The following is a 17,195-nucleotide window of genomic DNA, read 5'->3' on the forward strand; positions in this document are numbered from 1 at the left end:
ATGTGTGAGGAGGACATAAAGAGAGTGCAGGAGGACATAAGCAGGCTAAGTGAGTGCGCAAGAATTTGGAAGATGGAGTATAATGTTGGAAAGTGTGAGGTCATGCACTTTGGCAGAAAAAAATGAAAGAGCAAGTTATTATTTAAATGGAGAAAGATTGCAGAGTGCTGCAGTACAGCGGGACCTGGGGGTACTTGTGCATGAAACACAAAAGGATAGTATGCAGGTACAGCAAGCTATCAGGCAGGCCAATGGACACTTGGCCTTTATTGCAAAGGGGATAGAGTATAAAAGCAGGGAAGTCTTGTTACAACTGTACAGGTATTGGTGAGGCCACACCTGGAATACTGTGTGAAGTTTTGGATTCCATATTTAGGAAAGGATATACTTGCTGTGGAGGTAGTTCAGAGAAGGTTCACTCGGTTGATTCCAGAGATGAGGGGATTGACTTATGAGGAAAGGTTGAATAGGTTGTGCCTCCACTCATTGGAATTCAGAAGAATGAGAGGTGATCTTATAGAAACGTACAAGATTATGATGGAGCTTTGCAAGGTGGATGCAGAGAGGATGTTTCTACTGATGGGGGAGACTAGAACTAGAGAGCATGATCTTAAAATAAGGGGCCGCCCATTTAGAACTGAGATGAGAAATTTCTTCTCTCAAAGGGTTGTGAATCTGTGGAATTCGCTGCCTCAGAGAGCAGTGGAAGCTGGGATATTAAGAAACTGACTATTTCTGTCTAAATTTATTTAAGCGATAAGGGGATAAGGGGTTATGGGGACCGTGCAGGGAAGTGGAGCTGAGTCCATGATTGGATCAGCCACGATCATATTAAATGGTGGAGCAGGTTCAAGGGGCCTTATGGCCTACTCCTGCTCCTATTTCTTATGTTCTTCTGTTCGCATTTATTGAAAATATACAGGACTGTTTCCTGACTGAACATGTTAATGAAGTAACTGAGGAAAATCATATTTTGGATGTGGTGTTTAGTAGTGAGCCTGAGAACTATCAAAGACTGTATTGGGCCACTGAAGGGTGTTCAAGGACAGGTTACAAAGCACTCTCTGAGTATGGCGGAAATACCTTTCATCAGTCTTAACCCTTGAAGATCATGATCAAATATTAGAATTTAATAATGCTAGTTTTTCTCAGTAACATTAACAAAGATAAGCATATTGTTTTTGAAAAAATTAAGAACTTAAACATATATAGAGCAGCCACCCGAGAGCCCTCCGGGAGATGGGACATGTGCTGTGTGAGGATCCTCCGGGAGATGGGACATGTGCTGTGTGAGCCCCTCCGGGAGATGGGACAAGTGCTGTGTGAGCCCCTCCGGGAGATGGGACATGTGCTGTGTGAGGGTCCTCCGGGAGATGGGACATGTGCTGTGCGAGCCCCTGGCCTATATGTTTAATAGCTCACTGCACTCTGGAATGGTTCCTACAGATCGGAAGGAGGTTAAAGTAATCCCCATTTTTAGAACAATGTGACAAGGCAGACCTGGGTAACTATAGGTCCATCAGTTTAATATCAGTAATAGGTAAGATGCTTGAAAGAATCATAAGGGATGCAATACATTAATTGGATAGGGGGGGGCACATATTAGGGACACCCAACATGGCTTCATTAAAAAAAAAGTTCATATCTCACAACTCTAATTGTAATTTTTGAAGAAGTTACAAAGTTGGTGGATGAGGGAAGCCCAGTAGACATTGTCGACTTAGATTTCCAAAACCCTTTTGACAAGGTACCACACAAGATGCTTCTCGATAAGATTGGAGCCTCTGGTAATCGTGAAATATATTGAGCTGGATACAGAACTGGCTGGCAGGATGTAGGTAAAGAGCAGTTATAGATGGATATGGATCTGTTTGGAGCACAATCACCAGTGGTGTCCTGCAGGAATCAGTGCTGGGACCGTTGCTTTTTACTATTTTTGTTAATGATCTGGATTTTGGGTTTGGGGGCACAATTTTGAAATGATATCAAGATCTGTGCGAGTGCTCGAACTGTAGAAGAGGCTTGTCTGATTCAGGCAGATCTTAAAGTGTTGGGACACAGGCCTCATGACTGGAAAGTGATGTATAACTTAGATAAGTTCAGTGTTATGCATGTGGGCAGGGCAAATGCTCAACACTCATACACACTCCAGGGAAAGGCATTAAAGATGGTGGAGATAGAAAGAGATTTGGGCATTCTAGTGAATACATCTTTAAAGGTACACGAGCAATGCAGTGAAGCGACAGTTAGAGCAAATAGGGTGTTGGGGTGTATCCATAGGCAATTGAGTATAAGGTGAGGCGTACTGTTTTGTCCGAGTACAAGACCTTAGTCAGGCCACACTTGGAATACTGTGTCCAGTTTTGGTCTCGTCACATGGTGGGTGATATTGAGGTTCTGGAAAGGGCCACTCGACTAATTCCAAGTCTAAAGCATCTTAGTTATCAAGGTAGGTTAAAAGAGTTGGGACTCTTTACCTGAGAGCAGCGTAGACTTAGGGCGATATGAGTGCGGTTTATAAGATATTGAAGGTGAAAGAGATTGTTCCAGCTGACCGTTTATTTCAATTAAGTAGGTTAGACAGGACCAGGGACACAAATTTCAGTTGCACAATGCTAGATCTAGGTTAGACATCAGGAGGTGGTTCTTTTCCCAGAGAACAGTAGACCTCTGGAACAAGCTGCCCTCTCATGTGGTGGATGCAGACTCACTGAATTCCTTCAAGTAAAAGCTGGATTTGTTTCTGGCTGCGGCGGAGATTAATCCTTACAGAAGGTAGGTACTGCAGGGAATTTAATGTCCAGAGTGATCTCCTGGACTAGTTTCGATCACTTAGATGACTTGAAGAGGAATTTCCCACATTTTATTTTCCCAAATTGTCCGAAGTTTGTTTTTAATCTGGACTTTTGCCTCTCCCAGGAGATCACATGGAGTCGGGTGGCGTGGAGTGTATACGCTGTGACAGGCTTTACCTGTGCATCACTTATCGTATGTATTAAAACGTTTCCCCTACACTGTCCCATCGAACAATCCCAGGGCAGGTACAGCACTGATTAGATTCAAAGTAAAGCACCTCTACACTATCTCATCAAACAATCCCAGGGCATGTACAGCAGGTACAGCACGGCTTAGATACAGAATAAATCTCAGGCCCCGAATTAGAGCCCACAGGCCCCGTGGTGACCCGCCCGGGTGAGCGGGGTCACTGGCGTCCATCTTGCACATGGTGGGATCAGGGCGCATGCACGGCCATCTTGGTTCAGGAACAGAGAGTGGGTGGGGCTTCAGGGTCTCTGTTCCCAACTGGGTCCCAGTGCCCGGGAGATGGAGCATCTTGGGCAACACATTTTTCATCATCATAGAATCAGAGACTGGTTACAACATGGAAGGAGGCCATTTGGCCCATCGAGCTCATGCCGGCTATCTACAAGACCCTCTACTAATCCCACTCTAGCTACTCTGTCCAGACCTCTCATGATTTTGAACACCTCTGTCAAATCTCCTCTCAATCTTCTCTGTTCTGAGAACAACCCCAACTTCTCCAGACTATCCACGTAACTGAAGTTCCTCATCCCTGGAATCATTCTCGTAAATCTTTTCCACACGCTCTCAAAAGGCCTTCGTATACTTACTAAAATGCCGTAACCAGAATTTCTCCACCTCAGTCAACAAGCTCCCCGCTGGAGAGGAACTAAACTACAGAACCAGTGGGATCCTGTTCAACCTTCATCTTCTCCAGGCCAGGTCCAAGACCACCCCAATCTCTGTCGTTGAGCTACCGTACGCTGACAATATATGTGTCTGCGTACATACAGAGGCTGAACTCCAAGTCACAGTCAACATATTTACGGATGTTTAGGGCCTTACACTAAACGTCCGTAAGACAAAGGTCCTCCACCAACCTGTAATCTACCACACAGCACTCCCGACCCCGCCCCCCCTCCACAGTCAGCAAGATCCACGGCGCGGCCCTGGACAACGTGGACCATTTCCCATACCTCAGGAACCTCCTATCAACAAGAGCACACATTGATGACGAGAATCAACACCGCCTCCAGTGCAGCCTTCGGCCGCCTGAGGAAAAGAGGGTTTGAAGAGCATGCCCTCAAATTTGCGACTAAGCTCATGGTCTACAGGGCTGTAGTAATATCCACCTCCTGTATAGCTCAGAGACATGGACCATGTACAGTAGGTATATCACCCCCAGCACCCAGCTCATGGTCTACAGGGCTGTAATAATACCCACCCTCCTGTATGGCTCAGAGACATGGACCATGTACAGTAGGTATATCACCCCCAGCACCCAGCTCATGGTCTACAGGGCTGTAGTAATACCCACCCTCCTCTATGGCTCAGATACATGGACTATGTACAGTAGGTATCTCACCCCCAGCACCCAGCTCATGGTCTACAGGGCTGCAGTAATACCCACCCTCCTGTATGGCTCAGAGACATGGACTATGTGCAGTAGGTATCTCACCCCCAGCACCGAGCTCATGGTCTCCAGGGCTGTAGTAATACCCACCCTCCTGTATGGCTCAGAGACATGGACCATGTACAGTAGGTACCTCACCCCCAGCACCCAGCTCCTGTTCTCCAGGGCTGTAGTAATACCCACCTCCAGTATGGCTCAGATACATGGACTATGCACAGCAGGTATCTCACCCCCAGCACCCAGCTCATGGTCTACAGGGCTGTAGTAATACCCACCTCCTGTATAGCTCAGTGACATGGACTATATACAGTAGGTACCTTACCCCCAGCACCCAGCTCATGGTCTACAGGGCTGTAGTAATACCCACCCTCCTGTATGGCTCAGAGACATGGACTATGTACAGTAGACACCTCAAGTCGCTGGAGAAATACCACCAACGATTTCTCCGCAATATCCTGCAAATTCCCTGGGAGGACAGACACACCAACGTTAGCGTCGTCGACCAGGCCAACATCCCCAGCATTGAAGCACTGACCACATTTGATCAGCTCTGCTGGGCAGGCCACATTGTCAGCATGCCAGACATGAGACTCCCAAAGCAAACACTCCACTCGGAACTGCTTCACAGCAAATGAGCCAAAGGTGTGGCAGAGGAAATGTTACAAGGACACCCGCAAAGTCTCCCTGATAAAGTGCAACATCCCCATCGACATCTGGGAGTCCCTGGCTAAAGACCGCCCCAAGTGGAGGAAGATCATCCGGGAGGGCGCTGAGCATGCAGAAATCAACCGCAGGCATCAGAAAGAATGTGCGGCAAACCTGTCCCACCCACCCCTTCCCTCAACGACTATCTGTCCCACCTGTGACAGGGACTGTGGCTCTCGTTTTGGACTGTTCAGCCACATAAGGACTCATTTTTAGAGTGGAAACATGTCTTCCTCGATCCGAGGGACTGCCTATGATGATGATGATGACCCAGAACTGCACACAATACTCCAGTTGAGGCCGAACCAGAGTTTTCTGCAGGTTCAACATAATATCCACACTTCTGGACTCTATACCTCTATTCATGAAGCCTCGGGTCCCTTAAGTTTTTGTAACCACTTTCTCAACCAGTGCTGCCACCTTCAGTGATTGGTGCACATATACTCCTGGGTCTCTCTGTTCATGCACCCCTTTAGTTTATATTTACTCTCCTCTTTCTTCCTCCCAAAATGTATCACTTTTGAACTTTTTTGCATTAAATTTCATCTGCCACATCTGCCCATTCCACCAGCCTGTCTATGTCTTTCTGAAGTCTATCACCATCCTCCTCACTGTTCACTGTACTTCCAAGTTTTGTGTGAGCTGTAGATTTGGAAATTGTGCCCTGTACACCCAAGTCTAGGTCATTAATATAGATTTTTAAAAAAGCAGTGGCCCCAATACCGACCCCTGGGGAACACCACTTCCTCCAGTCTGAAAAACAACCGTTTACCACTACTCTGTGTGTATCACTTAGCCACTATCATATCCATGCTGCCACGGTCCCCGTTATTCCATGGGCTTCGATTTTGCTGGTATTGGTAACACGCCTGGGATCAGTAAACACAAAACCCAGTCTGTTAATCACTTTCAGCTACTGGACTTAGCATGTGTCTCACAGCATCTCTTCGACCTTCAATATGTGAATAGAGCATCACATCTGCAAACCTGGTTTAAGTTTATATCCACTCAGCAAATCTATTTAAGAAAAGCCTGTAGGCCAATGAGACACTGTTAAGGTGCCAGTGTGCTACTGGTTTGTGGCATTTTGCCTGTAATGGACTCCGTATCTTGGTCTCCAAGGAAGGATATACCTGCATTGGAGGCACTTCAGAGAAGGTTCACGAGGATGATTCCGGAGATGAGGGAATTTACTTATGAATATAGCTTGAATAGGTTGGGCCTAAGCACATTGGAGTTCAGAAGAATGAGAGGTGATTTTATCGAAACATAAGATAATGAGGGGGCTCGACAAGGTGGATGCAGAGAGGATATTTCCACTTATATGGGAAACTAAAACTAGGGGACATAGTCTTAAAATAAGGGGCCACCCAATTAAAACTGAAATAAGGAATTTCTTCTCTGAGGGTTGTAAATCAATGGAATTCTCGGCCCAGGAGAGCTGTGGAGGCTGGGTCTTTGAATATATTTAAGGCGGAGATAGAGAGATGTTTGAGCGATAAGTGAGTAAAGGCTTATGGTGAGTGGGCAGGGAAGTGGAATTGAGTCCATGATCAGATCAGCCATGACCTTATTGAATGGCGGAGCAGGCCCGAGGGGCCAAAGGCCTACTCTAGCTCCTATTTCTTATGTTCTCATGTTCTAATTGAACATTTCTCCCAGGGTAACCTTGTCTGAAATGAAATATGTGTCTTTTAATAAGCCTCAGGTCCTTGCTCATGTCTGCTGCAGATTCCGGAGTTGATGGGATTGACTTATGACGATAGGTTGAGTAGGTTGGGCCTATACACATTGGAGTTCAGAAGAATGAGGTGATCTCAGTGTGTCCCTGAAGGACTGTGTCCAGGCTGAAGTTCTGTTCCCCCCTGTAGGATCCACCCCATAGATTGTCCTTTCTCAACTCCAGCCAGGTGATGCTAAACCCTCAGGTGGGAAAGACAAAAAACCACAGCAATGTGTTTAAAGCAACACTAATTTATATGTCTGTATCCCAAATATTAAACACCTTTCCAGTTACAGGATTTATTAACATCAGCGTTACAGGAGTTATAAACCCCAACTATCAAAATGAAGTCATGCAGTCCAGAATGCGATTAACAGCAGAATCCAACCCCTGCGTTCACTTGTGAACTCGCTGGTGTGTCAGCAGGTTGGATGATGTAGTGAATCCCTTCCCACAGTCGGAGCAGGTGAACGGCCTCTCCCCAGTGTGAACTCGCTGGTGTTTCAGCAGTTGGGATGATGCAGTGAATCCCTTCCCACAGTCGGAGCAGGTGAACGGCCTCTCCCCAGTGTGAACTCGCTGGTGACTCAGCCGGCTGGATGATGCAGTGAATCCCTTCCCACACTCAGAGTAGGTGAATGGCCTCTCCCCAGTGTGAACTCGCTGGTGTGTCAGTAGGTGGGATGATGTAGTGAATCCCATCCCAGTCAGAGCAGGTGAATGGCCTCTCCCCAGTGTGAACTCGCCGATGTGTTTCCAGCTGGGACGGGTAGTTGAAACGTTTCCCACAATCCCCATATTTACACAGTTTCTCCCCAGTGTAACTGCACTTGTGTCTCTCCAGGTTGGATGATTGACTGAAGCCTTGTCCACACACAGAGCACGTGTACCGTTTCTCCCCACTGTGAACGGTGCCTTCTGCTTCCATGGTCAAAAGCTGATGATATTCCAGTCCCGATGTACCGAGTGACTGCAAGATCTTGAGGTGATGTTTGGTTTCAGCTTCCAGTCTACAAATCCTCCCCTTTTAACACCCTGTAAAGTGAATTTCAAACAGGAAAAAGGGAGTGTGAGAGAGAACCCACAAAAACATAAAGGCAGGTTGTGAAATGGAGCTTAATGAATCTGGTCATTTGTGGGGCCGGCACTAGAAAAAAGTGACCATGAAAGCTGCCGGATTGTCATAAAAACACATCTGGGTCAGTACTGTCCTTCAGGGAAGAGAACCCGGGGACCGAGAGCCGCTCTTGGTGTTGCCCGGGGACCGAGAGCCACACTCGGTGTGGCCCGGGGACTGAGAGCCGCACTCGGTGTTGCCCGGGGACCGAGAGCCACACTCGGTGTTGCCCGGGGACCGAGAGCCACACTCGGTGTTGCCCGGGGACCGAGAGCCACACTCGGTGTTGCCCGGGGACCGAGAGCCACACTCGGTGTTGCCCGGGGACCGAGAGCCACACTCGGTGTTGGCCGGGGACCGAGAGCCACACTCGGTGTTGCCCGGGGACCGAGAGCCGCACTCGGTGTTGCCCGGGGACCGAGAGCCACACTCGGTGTTGCCCGGGGACTGAGAGCCACACTCGGTGTTGCCCGGGGACTGAGAGCCACACTCGGTGTTGCCCGGGGACTGAGAGCCACACTCGGTGTTGCCCGGGGACCGAGAGCCGCACTCGGTGTTGCCCGGGGACTGAGAGCCACACTCGGTGTTGCCCGGGGACTGAGAGCCACACTCGGTGTTTGTGTTGCCCGGGGACTGAGAGCCACACTCGGTGTTGCTCGGGGACGAGAGCCACACTCGGTGTTGCCCGGGGACCGAGAGCCACACTCGGTGTTGCCCGGGGACTGAGAGCCACACTCGGTGTTGCCCGGGGACTGAGAGCCACACTCGGTGTTGCCCGGGGACTGAGAGCCACACTCGGTGTTTGTGTTGCCCGGGGACTGAGAGCCACACTCGGTGTTGCTCGGGGACTGAGAGCCACACTCGGTGTTGCCCCGGGACCGAGAGCCACACTCGGTGTTGCCCGGGGACTGAGAGCCACACTCGGTGTTGCCCGGGGACTGAGAGCCACACTCGGTGTAGCCCGGGGACTGAGAGCCACACTCGGTGTTGCCCGGGGACTGAGAGCCACACTCGGTGTTGCCCGGGGACTGAGAGCCACACTCGGTGTTTGTGTTGCCCGGGGACTGAGAGCCACACTCGGTGTTGCTCGGGGACTGAGAGCCACACTCGGTGTTGCCCGGGGACCGAGAGCCACACTCGGTGTTGCCCGGGGACTGAGAGCCGCACTCGGTGTTGCCCGGGGACTGAGAGCAGCACTTGGTTAAAAAGGAGGCAGACAAAAAGCAGGAAACTATAGACCAGTTCGCCTAACATCTGTGGTTGGGAAAATGTTGAAGAGTTCATTCTTAAAGAAGCATTAGCACGCCATTTGGAAAAGCATAATTCGGTCAGGCAGAGTCAGCATGGATTTATGAAGGGGAAGTTAAGTTTGACAAATTTGCTGGAATTCTTTGAGCATGTACTGAACAGGGTGGATAAAGTGAATGTGGTGTATTTGGACTCCCAGAAGGCATTTGACAAGGTGCCATATAAAAGATTACTGCACAAGATAAAAGTTCACGGGCTGGGGGTAATATATTAGCATGGATCGAGGTTTGGCTAACTAACAGACAACAGAGAGGTTGGGTGAATAGTTCATTCTTGGGTTGGCAATCAGTAACTAGTGGGGTGCCGCAGGGATCAGTGCTGGGACCCCAACTATTTACAATCGATATTAGCGACTTGGAAGAAGGGTCCGACTGTAACGTAGCCAAGTTTGCTGGCGATATAAAGATGGGAGGAAAAGCAATGTGTGAGGAGGACACAAATAATCTGCAAAAGAACACAGACAGGCTCAGTGAGTGGGCAAAAATTTGGCAGATGGAGTATAATGTTGGAAAGTGTGAGGTCATGCATTATGGCAGAAAAAAAATCAAAGAGCAAGTTATTATTTAAATGGAGAAAGATTGCAAAGTGCTGCAGTACAGCGGGACCTGGGGGTACTTGTGCATGAAACACAAAAGGTTAGTATGCAGGTACAGCAGGTGATCAGGAAGGCCAATTGAATCTTGGCCTTTATTGCAAAGGGGCTGGAGTATAAAAGCAGGGAAGTCTTGCTACAGTTATACAAGTTATTGGTGAGACCACACCTGAATACTGCGTGCAGTTTTGGTTTCCATATTTATAAAAGGATATACTTGCTTTGGAGGAAGTTGAGAGAAGGTTCACTAGGTTGATTCCGGAGATGAGGGGGTTGACTTATGAGAAAAGATTGAGGAGGTTGGGCCTCTACTCATTGAATTCAGAAGAACGAATGAGAGGTGATTTATCAAAACGTATAAGATAATGAGGAGGTTTGACAAGGTGGTAGCAGAGAGGATGTTTTCACTGATCGGGGAGACTACAACTAGGGGGCATAATCTTAGAATAAGGGGCCCCCATTTAAAACTGAGATGAGGAGGAATTTCTTCTCTCAGAGGGTTATAAACCTGTGGATTTCGCTGCCTCAGAGACCTGTGGAAGCTGGGACATTGAATATATTTAAGACAGAGATAGACATTGTCTTAACTGATAAGGGAATAAGAGGTTATGGGGAGCGGGCAGGGAAGTGGTCCTGATCCATAATCGGATCAGCCATGATCGTATTAAATGGTGGAGCAGGCTCGAGGGGCCGTATGCCTACTCCTGCTCCTATTTCTTATGTTCTTATTTTCTTATATAGTGGGTGTCTGGTATGGGAGTGTGGATTTGACTCTATCTGTCCATCTCTGGTATGTGGATGAGGGTTTTACTCTGTATGTTAGTTTCTGATACGAGAGCGTGGGTTTTATCCAGTACCTATCAATTTCTGGTAATTGTCTGTGGGTTTCATTCTGTAACAAAAAGGGCCACATTACAACAATAAGAGTGTTTAAAAAAAACAAGCCTGAAAGCTCTGAGTCTCAAAGCGAGAAGCATTCGTAATAAGGTGGATGAATTAACTGCACAGATAGCTGTTAATGGATATGATGTAATTGGGATTACTGAGACATGGCTCCAGGGTAACCAAGGCTGGGAACATAACATCTAGGGGTATTCAATATTCAGGAAGGATAGCCAGAAAGGAAAAGGAGGTGGGGTAGTGTTAATGGTTAAAGAGGAGGTTAATGCAATAGTAAGGTAGGACATTAGCTGGGATAATGTGGAATCTATTTGGGTAGAGCTGCGAAACACCAAAGTGCAGAAAACGTTAGTTGGGGTTATGTACAGACCACTAAACAGTAGTAGGGAGGTTGGGAATGGCATCAAACAGGAAATTAGGGATGCGTGCAATAAGGGTACAGCAGTTATCATGGGTAACCTTAACCTCGATATTGATTGGGCTAACCAAACTTAGCAATACTGTGGAGGAGGTTTTTCTGGAGTGCCTCAGGGATGATTTTCTAGACCAATATGTTGAGGAACCAACTGGAGAGCAGGCCATCCTAGACTGGGTTTTGTGTAACGAGAGAGGATTAATTAGCAATCTGGTCATGCGTGGCCCCTTGGGGAAGAGTGACCATAATATGGTAGAATTCTTCATTAAGATGGAGAGTGACACAGTTAACTCAGAGACTAGGGTCCTGAACTTAAAGGAAACTTCAATGGTATGAGACGTGATTTGGCTGGGATAAACTGGTGAATGATACTTAAAGAGTTGACGGTGGATAGGCAATGGCAGACATTTAAAGATCACATGAATGAATTACAACTATTGTGCATCCCTGTCTGGCATAAAAATAAAACCGAAAAGGTGGCTCAACCGTGGCTAACAAGAGAAATTAGGGACAGTGTTAAATCCAAGGAAGAGGCATATAAATTGGCCAGAAAAAGCAGTAAACCTGAGGACTGGGAGAAATTTAGAATTGAGCAGAGGAGGACAAGGGTCTAATTAGGAGGGGGAAAATAGAGTATGAGAATAAGCTTGCAGGGAACATAAAAACTGACTGCAAAAGCTTCTATAGATATGTGAAGAGAAAAAGATTGATGAAGAGAAACATGGTCCCTTGCAGTCAGAATCAGGTGAATTCATAATAGGTAACAAGGAAATGACAGACCAATTGAACAAATACTTTGGTTCTGTCTTCACGAATGAAGACACGAATAACCTCCCAAAATTACTAGGGGACTGAGGGTCTAACAGGAAGGAGGAACTGAGGGAAATCCTTATTAGTCAGGAAATGGTTGTTGGGAAACTGATGGAACTGAAGGCCGATAAATCCCCAGGGCCTGATAGTCTGCATCCCAGAGTAGTTAAAGAAATGGCCCTAGAAATAGAAGATGCATTGGTGGTCATTTTCCTGAATTTCATGGACTATGGATCAGTACCTATGGATTGGAGGGTAGCTAATGTAACCCCTATTTTTAAAAAAAGGAGGGGGAGAGAAAACAGGGAATTATAGACCGGTTTGCCTGACATCGGTGTGGGGAAAATGCTGGAATCAATTATTAAAGATGTAATAGCAGAGCATTTGGAAAGCAGTGACAGGATTGGTCCAAGTCAGCATGGATTTATGAAAGGGAATTCATGCTTGACAAATCTTCGAGAGTGTTTTGAGGATGTAACTAGTAGAGTGGATAAGGGAGAACCAGTGGATGTGGTGTATTTGGAATTTCAAAAGACTTTTGACAAGGTCCCACACAAGAGATTAGTGTGCAAAATTAAAGCACATGGTATTGGGGGTAATGTATTGACGTGGATAGAGAACTGGTTGGCAGACAGGAAGCAAAGAGTAGGAATAAACGGGTCTTTTTCAGAATGGCAGGCAGTGACTAGTGGGGTGCTGCAAGGTTCAGTGCATTGATCCCAACTATTTACAATATATATTAATGATTTAGACGATGGAATTGAAGGTAATATCTCCAAGTTTGCAGATGACACTAAGCTGGGTGGCAGTGTGAGCTGTGAGTAGGATGCTAAGAGGCTGCAGAGTGACTTGGACAGGTTAGGTGAATGGGCAATTGCATGGCAGATGCAGTATAATGTGGATTATTGTGAGGTTATCCACTTTGGTGGCAAAAACAGGAAGGCAGATTATCTGAATGGTGAGAGATTAGTAAAATGGGAGGTGCAAATAGACCTGGGTGTCATGGTACATCAAGTCACTGAAGGTAGGCATGCAGGTCCAGCAGGCAGTAAAGAAAGCAACTGGCATGCTGGCCTTCATAGCGAGGGGGTTTGAGTATAGGAGCAGGGAGGTGTTACTGCAGTTGTACAGGGCCTTGGTGAGGCCACAACTTGAGTATTGTGTGCAGTCTTGGTCTATTAATCTGAGCAAGGACTTGCTTGCTATTGAGGGAGTGCAGCGAAGGTTCACCAGACTAATTCCCGGGATGGCAGGACTGACATATGAAGAAAGACTGGATCAGCTAGGCTTACACTCACTGGAATTTAGAAGAATGAGAGGGGATCTCATAGAAACATATAAAATAATGACGGGACTGGACAGGTTAGAGGCAGGAAGAATGTTCCTGATGTTGGGGAAGTCCAGAATCAGGGTCACAGTCTAAGGATAAGGGATAAGCCATATCGGACTGAAATGAGGAGAAACTTTTTCACCCAGAGAGTGGTAAACCTGTGCAATTCTCTACCACAGAAAGTTGTGGAGTCCAGTTCGTTGGATATATTCAAGAGGGAGTTAGATGTGGCCCTTACGGCTAAGGGGATCAGGGGGTATAGAGAGAAAGCGGGAGTGAGGTACTGAAGTTGCATGATCAGATTGAATGGTGGTGCAGGCTCGAAGGGCCGAATGGCCTACTCCTGCACCTATTTTCGATGTTTCTTCCATTCTTGGTGTGTGAGTGTGTTCTGCGCTGTATCTGTCCATTTCTGTTATGTGAATGTGAGCTCTACTCCATATCCGACATTCTCCAGTATGTTAGTATTGTTTTACTGTGTACCACCAATTCCTGAGCGAGTATTGGTTTTACTTTCGAACTGTCAGTTTGTGTTATGGAGGTGAGTTTTCTGCTGAATCTGTCGGTCTCTGGTAAATGAGTCTGAGTTTTACTCTGTATCTATCTGTCTCTGGTATGTGAGTGTGGGCCTTTATCTGTATCTCTCCATTTCTGTTATGGGAGCCTGGGTTTTATTCTGTACCTGTCACGTTCTGACATGTGATTGTGGGCCTTACTCTATACCTGCCAGTTTCTGTTTAATTGTGAGTGGACTTTCCGTTGTACCTGTTAGTTTCTGGAATGAAAGAGAGATCTTTACCCTGTACCTGTCAATTACTGGTTCGTGAGTCTGGGCATGTCACTGTATGTCAATTTATGTTAAGGGGATATGGATTTGAAGATGTCAGCCTCTGATATGTGAGTATGGGTTTTATACTGTATCTCTCAGTCTCTGATTTGTGAGTGTGGGTTTTATACTGTATCACTCAGTCTCTCATATGTGAGTGTGGGTTTTATACTGTATCACTCAGTCTCTGATATGTGAGTGTGGGTTTTATACTGTATCACTCAGTCTCTGATATGTGAGTGTGGGTTTTATACTGTATCACTCAGTCTCTGATATGTGAGTATGGGTTTTATACTGTATCTCTCAGCCTCTGATATGTGAGTGTGGGTTTTATACTGTATCTCTCAGTCTCTCATATGTGATTGTGGGTTTTATACTGTATCTCTCAGTCTCTGATATGTGAGTATGGGTTTTATACTGTATCTCTCAGTCTCTGAGATGTGAGTATGGGTTTTATACTGTATCTCTCAGTCTCTGACATGTGAGTATGGGTTTTATACTGTATCTCTCAGTCTCTCATATGTGAGTGTGGGTTTTATACTGTATCACTCAGTCTCTGATATGCAAGTGTGCATATTTTTCTGTAATTGTCAGGTTTTGGTGTGTGTTGAGGTTTAATCTGTGCCTCTCAGTTTCTGCTGCGGTAGTCTGAGTTTAATCTGTATTTTCCAGTCTCTGGTATGTGAACGTGAGAATCAATTTTAATTTTTACCTGTATTTCTCTGATATGTGAGTGAAGATTTTGCGTTCTCCACGTCATTGTTCAGATGTGTGTGTGTGGGTTTTACTCTGCCCCGATCAGTTCCTGCGATGCAAGTAACAATTTTACTTACTGCCTTTCAGTTTTCCGATATGTGCACATGGGATTTACACTTTACCTGTCACTCTCTGGTATGTAAGTGGGGATTTTATTCTGTTACTGTCACTTTCATATATGTGGGTGTGTGTATCTGTCAGTCTGTGGTACGGTAATGTGGGTTTTATTCTGCACCTGTCATCATCTGGTATGTTCGGGGGTTTAAATACTGAATCCGTCAGATTCTGAAACATGAATATGGCTTTTGCTCTGTACCCATCAGCTTCTGATATGTGAGTGTGGTTTATACTTTCTGTTTGACATTTTTTCTGATAGATGATTGTGTTTTATTCTCTACCTGCCAGTTTCTGGCAAGTGAGTGTGGGTGTTTAATGTACCTGTCAGTGTGATCTGTTTCAATGGTGAAACAGCATGTGATTATACTGCTCCATGTGGCTGTAAGATTCACAATGTAACTCTGCCACTTCGGATCACTGTGGGACTGACAGCTTCTGCTGTCTGTGACAATAGGATTGAGCCCAGTTCTGTGTGTCTGCGCTCTGTGAGTGATAATCTACTTACTGTGTGTGAGAAGGAGCTGCCTGCACTGTTCCTTGTATTCTGGGTGGAGGAAAGATCTAATTTGTTCTGGCTGGTTGAAGAATTTTGCTGTGAGAATAATAATACGAGAACATTATTAGTTCTAAGATATGGATTCGGGGGACAATACGATGTATCTGAGGGAGTGACAATGTAGCTCTCGATCATCAGCAACACGGTTTTGGGGAACTCAGTTCACCGAAATATAACGCGTCTTTAAAATATCTTCTCCCACTCTCCTCTCCTGGTATCTGCAATAGATGCACTTTGTGAAATTCCCCATATCCTCACTCTCAGACTGTGTTTCCACTGCTCACTGCCCAAGAACAACAGACACGGTGATATTGGAACTGAATCAGGAACATTCACTACTTATTTGGGGAAAGAAAGCAGCAATGATTTGAAAGAGCGACTGGTTTACTTTCTCTGTTACCTTACACTGTCCACACACAGCCCGAGAATGGCCTCCCCCTTCCCCCACTCACACCATGTCCCGGAACTAGTTCCTGCTCCACTCTGCCTCTGACACACAGCCCCCGAGGGAACTAAACCAGGAACGTTCACTGCTGGTTTGGAGAGAGAAAGCAGCAGATTGTAAATAGCGGATTCTGCCCATTCTGTCTCCCTTACCCTGGACACACACTGTCCACACACAGCCCGAGAATGGCCTCTCCCTTCCCCCACTCACACCACGCACTGAGACTGGTTCTTGGTCCACTCTGCCCCTTACACACAGCCCCCGACTCCCCCTGAATTCCCCCCGGACTCAATGCTGATCTCTGAGCCTTACCCCGGGGTCGTGGTGTCTCCAATCCCGGATGTTTTAAACCATCTTCTTCCACTCACTGAGTGAATGGTGATCCCAGGCAGGGCTGGGGCAGGGGAGGGTGCATGTGCTATTCTGCTCACTGGGAATGACACAGGGGGTGGGGCTGAACCGCGCATGCGCAGCTCTCTGTATTAATTCAATCTGTAAAATTCAATTTACTCTTATCAGAATCTGAGCAAAGGAACTCAGCGGTTACTTTACCAAGATGGCCGCGCATGCGCTTTGCTGCTCACTGAACCAAGATGGCGGAGGACTGGCCCTGCCTTCCTGTACAAAGATGGCCGCCGACCAGGAGAAAGCCTCGAGGCTGCAGCCGCCGATATTCCGGTTATTATTCCGGGCTTCCGGCGGGCACCGGTTGTTTATGAAGCCTCCCCGGCTCCCCGCTGGTCCTTTACTCCCCTCCGCCCCGCGGACAATGGACTGTTTTGCGGAACAGATGTTCACCATGTCCTTTCCGCCACTACACGCACTGCGCATGCTCCAAACACAGCTCGGTCTCGCACCTGCGCACTGAGCACCTGTAGTCTGGGCTCGGCACATTCTCCATCGCGGGGAATGCTGGGTAAATACCCAAGACCACCTCAGTGACTGGGACAGGATTTCCTGGGCCCCCATTGGGCACTGAACATGTTCATTCTGGCACTCAGTCATTGTTCCTGCTGCTCTGTATAACCCTGTCCCTGAGCTGGACAGTAATGTTCTGTCTCAGGATTGTTTCAAACACCCTGTGTCCAATATTGGATTTCTCCATAAAAATAGACTCGTTAATGTTCCCGTCCCTTCCATTCTGGGACTTTTCTTACTCT

At 46.9% G+C, this 17,195-nt stretch overlaps 1 long non-coding RNA gene across 1 annotated transcript; it reads right to left on the reverse strand.

Moving 5' to 3' along the window:
* Nucleotides 1–7,096: 7,096 nt before the first annotated feature.
* LOC139249993 (uncharacterized) lies at nt 7,097–16,391 on the reverse strand. The gene is made up of 3 exons (XR_011591255.1): nt 16,348–16,391; nt 15,540–15,626; nt 7,097–7,898 (listed from the first exon to the last, which is right to left on the reverse strand). It is a non-coding gene; the product is annotated as an uncharacterized lncRNA (long non-coding RNA).
* Between the last annotated feature and the right edge of the window lie 804 nt (nt 16,392–17,195).

Source organism: Pristiophorus japonicus, unplaced genomic scaffold, assembly GCF_044704955.1.
Source record: "Pristiophorus japonicus isolate sPriJap1 unplaced genomic scaffold, sPriJap1.hap1 HAP1_SCAFFOLD_336, whole genome shotgun sequence".
Lineage (NCBI taxonomy): Eukaryota > Metazoa > Chordata > Chondrichthyes > Pristiophoridae > Pristiophorus > Pristiophorus japonicus.